Here is a 9,800-nt window from a genome sequence, read left to right on the forward strand (position 1 = left end):
GGTGCCTCGGCTGGCCCTGCCGCCATTGGCAGGGCCCAAGCTGAAGGGGTGATCTTTAGTGGTAGAAGAAAGTGAAAGAAAAGAAATTGCGTCAGCAGAAAACATCGTATCTATTGAATAAACAAATGTCCTTCCAAATTTAAATGCCCTTCTATCGACAATTCAAAGTATGCAGAAGACCAAGGAAACCTAGTGGAAAACATATAATTAGACATAGAATGGGAAAAAACCCTCAAAACCTAAACGGCCTACTCTCATGTAATTTACGTGTTTAATATCACTCAAATAAAAATAAATCATGGTTGTGAAGGGTTTAAATAATCTATTACACCCCTAGGACGAAGTGTAATTTTGTTTTTTGTATTTGATGGCATTTTATTAATTTTTTTCTGACATTAATTTTATAATTTTAAATGCTAAAAAACAGAAATTACCTGCTCCGGCGATCACTGGGGGCGACTGCGGCGGTGGCGTTGGTAGAGTGGCGGCAGAGCAGAGACGCGGCGGTGGTGAAGCGACGTTGGAGCATCAACACAACGGTGGCAGAGCGGTGGTGGGATTATATATTCTTTTAATCAATGAATATAATTTTATTGTTTTTTTTTCGGTTTTTATATGGCGGGTTCGACCTTGTTCGATCCAGTTTCGGACCAGTTCAAACTGGTTGACCTCTTTTGGACTTACCAAAAATCAAGTAAGTGCTCACTGTTGATACCTCCGTGCCCGGTGGGTGCAGCTGTGGCGAGCGCGCGTGACCGGCGGGCAAGTGTGCTCGCTAGCGCACGCGTGCTGCCGTGCAGTGCACACCAATGGACAAGGACAGCGAAGATAGAAATAATTTGAGTTTGAAAGGTTCAAAAGTGAAAATTTTAATGAAAAGTTTCTAGGGACGAAGTGGAGAGAGCAGCAGAGTCTAGAGAGCAATAGAGATGGATTTAGAGAGAACGAAACGGTTTTAGGGAGAGAAAAGGTCCAAATGAGGAGATAGAGAGATAAAATGAAGAAGAGGGTAGAAGGAGTTTGAGATGGAATTTGAAAGTGCAAATGAAGGAGATTTTTCTATGAAATTGGGGAGGATGAACTTGGCCTATGGATGAAGTCTAGGTACAGAAAGGGTGGATTCTAGAGAGAGAAAGTATGGAAAAATGAGTGTTTAGAGTGAGAAAGTGTTGTTTTAAAGGGACGATGGATAGATAATCATGGGAAAATGTAGACCTAAGTTCTTAAAAACCTCAGTGGAAGTTTACTGAGCCCTCAATGCTTCCTCTCAAGTCTGAGTCCTTAGATTTTTCCAGGATAAGGCATTTCTCAATGCATTCAATAGATGTGGCTAAGAGAAAACTTCAATAACCTTACATTAAGCATGTAGAACAACCTGGATTCTGAAATATGCCTTATCTTGCAAGCCAGCCACTTGCTAGAGCACCTCCAGAACGAGAAATGAAGGAGAAAACAGCATATTTATACATTGGAACAAATACTAAAATACCACTTTGGGCATGTTCTATGCTCTTTTCTTGCCCTTTTGCCTCTTTTTATCCATTGATTTAGAGCTTCCGTAGTAATCTTTAGCTTCTTTCTTTGTAAGTCTTTTGAAGCCCAATGGGCATGCCAGGTTGTGGCCCGTTTCCTCAGACCTCTCTTTTGTAGGCCCACAGCACCTTTTGCACCTTTCTTGCCCCTATTGAGAATTACTCAACTCTCAAAAAATTTCCAACTCTTTAAGAATTACCATCTTCTCATTCATACAAATTCTGCACATGTGAAACTATAGAATACGCATCAGCAATACAATTTATTGACTTCAAAGAAGTCAAGGAGTTTAGTAAAAAATAACCATAATGTGCAAAAATTAGAATTTACAGCTATTGCACAAATATTTAGTTCATTCAAGTGATAAAATGATAAGTTAATAATACCAAAAATCCTAAACGTATGGAAATATACACGGGTTTATCATGTTATTAGCATGCAAGAGCGGTGACATCTCGATATAATTTTTAAATATCTTATGCAGCACATATATTATATAGTTATAATCCTTTCAAATAACCCTTGTGAGACTAATGCGTAATCCTTTTTCCTAGAACATGTGGTGCGATCTGGACATTCCGTCTAGATCGTATGGTGAGAAAGGCCACCGCTATTTCTCCCTCATCCAATTACTTTTTCTGTGCAATATGGCTGCCTAAGGGCGCTTTGAGTCAGATTGTACAGCAGAGGATCACCCACCCAACATTTTCACCCTACTCATTTTGATTGCCCATATGGCTCAATTTGGGCAGTTCTGTCCATATTGAATTGCTGAGAGAATATTGACATATGATATATGTGCATAGTGAGATCCATAGGCACATGTCCATCCTCCCAGTAGCTTTGGAGTATGGAGTTTGGCGGGCTGTTATCCTCTAAAACTTGTCATTGATTTCTTAAAGAGATCATATCTGTGCTTGCCAAACCTTTTGGTGTAATAATTAGACCTTAATCACCTTTGCTCTCTCTATATTTCTACCTACGACTTGTCCTCAATTTACTCGTAATTATCAGATCTTAGACTTGTTGCAAAGCTAGTCCAGTTTCTTCCTAAATACATGATTCATATATCTCAGCCAACCTCATTTATTCATCTAATTTTCTGAATTACCTCAGAATGTTTGACATTGTTATGCCCCATTCCTTGTGGATTCGAACTCCACACGCCACTACACTTTGTTTTTAAGCATAAGTTCAGAGCGTTCTACTTGATTTTACTCACGTGTAATTTTGTGTTTTCAATTAACATAAAAGACGCTTGCCACTACACTTTATGCTATTTAAACTGTGCTTCTAGCTTTGTTTTTAAGTTTTTCAGCCCTTGAGTCAGAGCGTTTGGTGTGCTTGTGGGGTGCTTCTGATTGATGGTCCGACAACAATAATAGACACATGTGATAAAGTGATTTTTAGTACTAAAAATATACACATTTTAGAATTACTTTATTATTTTTATATCTATTTTTCTATAAATTTCCTTCCATATATTTGTTCTTAAAATCTTCAACATGACCATTTGTTCTCCCTAAAATCCTAAATAGTGCTTTAAGACTAGAGTTTATCTCATGTCGAAAAATGTTTTGGAATTATTAGTCCAGTAAACTTTAAGTGAAAAACAAGAAGAACAAAAAAAAAGTATTCTAGCGGCTAGTTGAATTAAGAAACACGCCAGTAGTCCAGCGAGTCACCAGCCAGCGAGTTCATGACACTGACTTTAGCCAGTAGCCATCGAGCACGGCCACACAAGGAGCCCACTGAAAACACCCTAAATTTGGTGTTTAATTCAATTTACTAGCATAAGTTTCTTCATCTAAAGAGTTTAAAATAGACTTGTTATCATATATTTACATGTTAATTATTATTCCAAGTGAATTCTGATTTTATTCTAATTTCATGTTTATTTAAGAATTTTATGGAACTTATTTAAGCTTGGAATAACTCTGCTTAAATGGAAATGCAGGTTTAAAAAATAATTTTAATGTCAATTGACGTTGGATGAATTACTGAACATTCTAGATTTTTCTAGAATTTTATTGAATTTGTGTGGAATTGTTTCGAGGAAGAAATGAATTTTTAAGTAGAAAAGGATATAATCATAAGCAATTTGGGAGTTTAAAGTAATTTCTAAAGTGAGAGGGACTCTTTTTAAATTGTGGTTACAAATTCGCGCTTAAAAAAGCTCGCACTCGCGCGGTTGAATAAAAATAATTGCGGGGTCTTGTCGAATTAATCTCAATTTTTCTATGGTTTTTCTTAGGGAAATATGGAGGGAAGAGAAACATAAGGTGATAATCTCAAACTTAGGGTGTTAATTCATCGTTGGTAATTGAGATTATTCAATAAAAGTTATATTTAATGGTGCTTACTTAAGAATATTTAGTTAGTGATGAGTATGGACCGTGTCCCCATGGAACACTGATTAAGGAATTAAGTTCTTATTATAGCGATGATCCATGGGAAAAGAGATGAAAAGGAAAGTAGAGTATGTGAGCAAGGGATCTCGAGTAAAAGGATATAAGTTATATGCTCATTTATTTAGTAAAGAAAAGAGTAAGCGAACATGAATTATGCGAAGCGGCATGGGCATGAGTTAGGTAATCTGGAGGACACGATGGTGGACGAGTGTGTGAAGGATGGTAGTGAAATAAAGTAAAATGGACAGGATAGGGAGGCGAGTGCGAGGATACAAGAAAGTAAAATGTAAGTGAAAAGAATACGATAAAGCCTAATTACGCTAACTATGATATCGGAAAATAAACAACGTAAGGCGAAGACGCTTACCTTAGATCCTTACGTTTTCCAGGATCAGGGCAATTTATGAGGGCTAGTAAGCTCACCCTCTTCTCCAATGCTTCTGCCCACACACCCAGGACACCAAGAACACACTTGATGGATCTCAAAACTCACTATCTTTCAATCAGCCCACACAGGTAGAAAGCAAGTTCAAGATGAATTTTACAGTGATCCAGGCCTCTATTTATACATCACGAGATATGGATGAAAGGAGGAGAAGAAGCAGGGCTGAACATTTCAGCTCAATCTGAGTTGTAGATCAAACGTTATGGCTGTTTGAAGCAGGGCTGAACATTTCAGCCAATCCTAGGCCTTGATTCTTTCTTTCTCCTCCCCAGCTTCCTCATCGTGCACTTCCGTTAAGAAGTCAAAGCGCTTGAAATTCTGTGCATTTTGTATTCCGTGAATGCGCTTTTTGGAGTCCAATGTACCTAAAAATGATAAACAGAAAGAGTGAAATAATAAATAAAAAAAGAAAGAAAGACTCTTTCTCGAGTATGACCTGGCGGCACGTCAGTGCGCGCCGCAAAACCCTCTTTCTCATTTTTTTCTTTCTTTTGTTTAAAATAAGTGGACACGAGCGCACCACATCGCTCGTGCCATTTCAAAGAAAAAAAGAAATAAAAAGTATGTTTTGTCCCTTTGTGCCTTGGTCCACATGTCATCTAATGCAAAAAATGTGTGGTCCCAAAAAAACCTGTCAGTCATAAGTGCAATCATCGGTTCGCAAATTGCGAAGCAATGATTGGCTGGGTAATGATTGGCTGATGCCTATCGTTAACTTAGCTAATGAGTGGCTGGCCCCAATCTTCTGCAAGGACTAGGATTTGTCGCCTTCTGAAAGTTCTAGAAAAAATCATATTCTGTCTCAAAAATTATATTCTTTGAAAATCGCTCGTAAGAAAATTTCCACGAAAGACACAAAAATGTAGAAAAGTCAGGAATTCATTCTAAAAATAGATGAAATCATTTTTTAGCTTGATTACACGCAAATATGAGTGATCCAATGCAAATAGACATCTAAATATAATCATATTAGCATACTTAATATGAAAGTTATTAGAGGGGCCTATCTCCTATTATTGTTTGGTGGCGTCAGTTTTTTAGTGGGCCCACGCGATAAAATCTCGATGGTTCAAAAAGAATCCGGCGACTTAAATGCAATCGGTAGAGGCATCTTTTGAGGCGCTAAGTGCACCGCCCGTGGTCTGCATACAAAGATGCACGCACATGAGATGACGTTGCAACACCAGATAGGTTGCCTCCGGTAAAAGCGCACAGGTAAGTGCAAATTGATACGTATTTTATTTATTTTTATTTCCTCGGGCACACGGCGCGAGACAGAACCGGCCAAGATGCAGTTAAAATTTTCCATCCCATCAGGAAGCGACACAACATTGCGTGTAATTCAAAATTTAATTAAAAAATGATATATTGATCCAATGGCTATGCTATGTCAATATTTATTTTTTAATTTCTCTTAATCCTGGAGTAGTTTTGAGTTCACAATTTATGGGTTTGCTCATATTGGCCTCTTCTCTCTATCTCTATGTTTGGATCATTCAGATCAAGGCTAGATCGGCGAAAGAATCATTACTTGTTGGGAGTAAAGCGGCAGTGTTTACCATTTAACCTAAATACAAAGATAGAAATTCAAATGGATGAGGTCATTATGGAAGGGGCTGTTTCACATGTGCAAGACAGATAAGAGAACCAGCCCAGATCAACTATATTTGCTTCTTTGTATTTATTTTTAAATTTTTCGTGTAATTTAGATTATTTTCTAATGAATCTCTTGATTGGTGTTCTTAATATTAGCATGATACTCGAAATCGCTTGGCTTGAGCTGCATGCACAAGTCCTTACACTGAAGTACCAAATAGGATTGATTGTTGAATTGAAATAACTATTCCACTTGCACATTTAAAAACAAAGAAATCATCAAAGAAAAAAAAGAATTTGACTCCTGGGAAAGATTAGGGTAAGTTAATGAGAAGTGGCAAGTTAGTTTGGATAACCAGTTCCCCCCAAAACAAATTGACATTGAATTGACATTGAAGTGACTACTTTGATCCCTTTTATTGGATCTAAGAAGTCAATTTAGAGATCCTTACCTCTTCTATTCTTCCCGTCTCCTCTACCCTCCTTTCCAAATTCTTCGTCTAATTATAGTGATTTGATCTTCATTGAAGATTAAATTAGCCCTAATTAGGGTCAAATTATTCATTTTAGATCACTAATTGAATTACCCTACTAGCTTCCCTTGGACGATACCTACTCTTACCTTTATACGTCTTAAGTTAGGGTTTTATAAATTGTATTGCATAAGCTGAAATCAACAACGATAAGGGTTTAGAATTGGATAATTCACCCTTATTTTTGTCTTCTCACCCAATCGCTGGCACACTAAGCGCATAGAGAGGCCCGCACACTAGGGACGCATAGAGGCCCAACAACAGGCACACAAAGGTCTTGTTGAGAAGTTTGCGTGGGCATGCGAGAGATGATGGATAGGCTGGTGGGAAGAATGTTCCTGGTTGCAACAGGGGACGGTCTCGCTTAAATTTCTACAGGTTAAGTACCAGGTGCTTTGAAACAAGAGCGCATTTCTCTTTCCGTCTCTACCCTCTTTTCACTCTATCTCTTTCTCTCACCGATACCCTCTTATCTCTACTGATCATTTGCTCACTCTCCCTCTAGACCAACACCGACATTTTGTCTCAACCCTGTCGTTTTCTCTCTCTTACATCAGACTCCTCCCTGTCGTGACTATTTTGTCCACCATGTGTTTCAATCTATCTCTCTATCTCTCCGTATCAATATCACGTTCTCTGGCAAGTGACAAACAGATATCTTTTGCTCTCTCTACCTTCCTGATCTTTCCTTGTCTATCTCGCCTCGACCCACGTATCTATCTCTTTATCTTCCTCTTCCTCTCACTGTTTCTCTCTCTCTCCCTCTCTCTAACTATCAACCTATCCATCTATATTTCTTTCTCTTTCTCTCTCTCTATTTATCTATTTCTGTATCGATCTATATGTCTCTCTCTCTCCATCCTCCGGTATCTATTTGTCGTGACTATTAATCCTTCTATATCTCTTTCTATCTTTCCTCGTCGAATTTTCTTTCCTAGATTATAGCTTATCCATTTATCTACAACACCGCTGCTCCATATCGTTTCCTAGGAGCTACTTCCTGACTATTGGTATTCTCTGAATTTGGAATCTGATCATTTATTGGAGAAATATCAAAGGTCTCGACCTATTTCTAAAAGTAAATGGTTTTGATAATACCATCGAACTGGAAGTTATCAACTCTGTCTAATGCAATGCACCAAGTCTAGCCGTACGATCCGGATCTTCAACCGTCACTTTCTCTCTCGGACTACGTCTTTTTTTGTCACGCAGGAGAGCCTCACTTTGGATATCTATCCAGATAGAGTAACATGCGAGCTGGTATATTTGCTCCCTGAATTGGACATGGAGATGAGTTGTGTGGGTTGAAGAAAGGGGCTAGAGCGAGAGAGGAAAAGAAGGAGATAGAAGGGAGAGAAAGGTAGGGGAGGGAGATAGAGGGGGAGAGGGGAAGAGAGAGAGAGGAAAAGGAGACAGAAGGGGAGAGAGATAGAAGGGGAGAGGGGAGAGAGAGAGGGGAAGAGAAGGAGAGAGAGGGGGCAGAGGAGAGAGGGAGAGATGGTGAGAGGAGTGAGGGGAGAGGGAGAAAACCGCTTCAACGCTGGTCTCCGGCGGCGGTCCACATCGGCAACAAGCCAGCCCATGTTCCTGGTGGGCCAAACCAAGAAAGACAATCTTATGATCGCCCAACTAGAGAAGACCGCTAAAGTATTTGCATAGGACACACCGCACAGGCTCCATTCTCCCTTTATAAAACCAACTGACCTCCTCCACAGCCCATCATCAACTTCTCTCTTCAGCTCTTTATCTCTCTACAGCTCTTTATCTCTCTACAGCTCTTCTTATCTCTACAGCTCTTCTTCTCTCTTACAGCTCTACATCTCGCTCTCTAACTCAGGAAAGAAGAAGGCAGAAACAAGCCAGGTTTTCTCTCTACACATCCAGCCATGGCACCAGCGGCGGGCTTCGTACTCGGCGTTCTCCTCTTCGCGACGGTTCTCCGGCCGAGCGCCGCCCAGGGCGGCTGGCAGAACGCCCACGCCACCTTCTACGGCGGCGGCGACGCCTCCGGCACAATGGGTACGTATTTCCCCTCCTTGGAGAGATAGATAACGAGATGCGCATGAGAAGAGAGATGGACAGATCGCCAGTTTCGGTGAGGGATCGATCCTTTTCTCTCTCTCAGCTTCGGTTGCCAGAGACAGATAGGCAAGTAAATAAAGAGATGATAAAAAATTGGGTAGCTAGATGGAGAGACATCGGTACCCAATAAACATAACGAGGGAGTGACTGAGTGGCAGAGAGGAAGAGAGATAGATGGACGGAGAGAAAAAACAAAGAGAAGAGATGAATCTCCCGCATCGCTTCTCTAGAAAATCATGACCCAAAAAGAGCTCTCGAGTCTTAGAGTTATAGAAAAGTAAATAAATGTAGAGAACTGTAACGAGAGATAGCGAGCTGTACAGAGTTGTAAAAAGAGATAGAGGGAGAGCAATGGAGGGACGTAGAGAAATATAAAGGGAGAGAGTACTAGAGACTGATATATGTAGAGAGTTGTAGAGGGAGAGATAGGTGCAGAGATTTGTAAAGAGAGAGTGAGGGGTGTAAAGACAGAGATAGACACAGAGGAAGAAAACTGAACTAAAATTGGATAATGATGCAGGTGGGGCATGCGGATACGGAAACCTATACAGCCAGGGTTATGGGACGAACACGGCGGCGCTAAGCACGGCGCTGTTCAACAACGGGCTGAGCTGCGGATCCTGCTACACGATCAAGTGCGCCGGCGACCCAAAATGGTGCTTACCCGGAACCATCACCGTCACGGCCACCAACTTCTGCCCGCCCAACCCTTCCATCCCCAGCGACAACGGCGGCTGGTGCAACCCCCCGCGCGAGCACTTCGACTTAGCCCAGCCCGCCTTCCTCAAAATCGCCCAGTACCGCGCCGGCATCGTCCCCGTCGCCTACCAGCGCGTCCCCTGCGTGAAGTCCGGCGGAATCCGCTTCACCGTCAACGGCCACAGCTTCTTCAACCTCGTTCTCGTCACCAACGTCGGAGGCGCTGGCGACGTCGTCGCCGTTGCCTTGAAGACTCCCACCTCCGACTGGCAGGCCCTCTCTCGCAACTGGGGCCAGAACTGGCAAAGCAACGCCAACCTCGGTAGCCAGAGCCTCCTTCAAGGTCACCACCAGCGACGGAAGGACGGTCGTCAGCTACGACGTCGCCCCTCGCGGCTGGTCCTTTGGCCAGACCTTCGAGGGCAACCAGTTCTAGCCGGTTCGGGCTGCGGCGCCACGTCTGGAGCCCGCCTGCATACACTTTAAACTGTTTTACCGATT

At 41.4% G+C, this 9,800-nt stretch overlaps 1 pseudogene; it reads left to right on the top strand.

Moving 5' to 3' along the window:
• Positions 1–8,404: 8,404 nt before the first annotated feature.
• LOC144706550 (expansin-A10 pseudogene) lies at positions 8,405–9,800 on the top strand (annotated as a pseudogene).

The sequence above is a fragment of the Wolffia australiana genome, chromosome 8, assembly GCF_029677425.1.
Source record: "Wolffia australiana isolate 7733 chromosome 8, ASM2967742v1".
In the NCBI taxonomy this organism is placed as follows: domain Eukaryota; kingdom Viridiplantae; phylum Streptophyta; class Magnoliopsida; order Alismatales; family Araceae; genus Wolffia; species Wolffia australiana.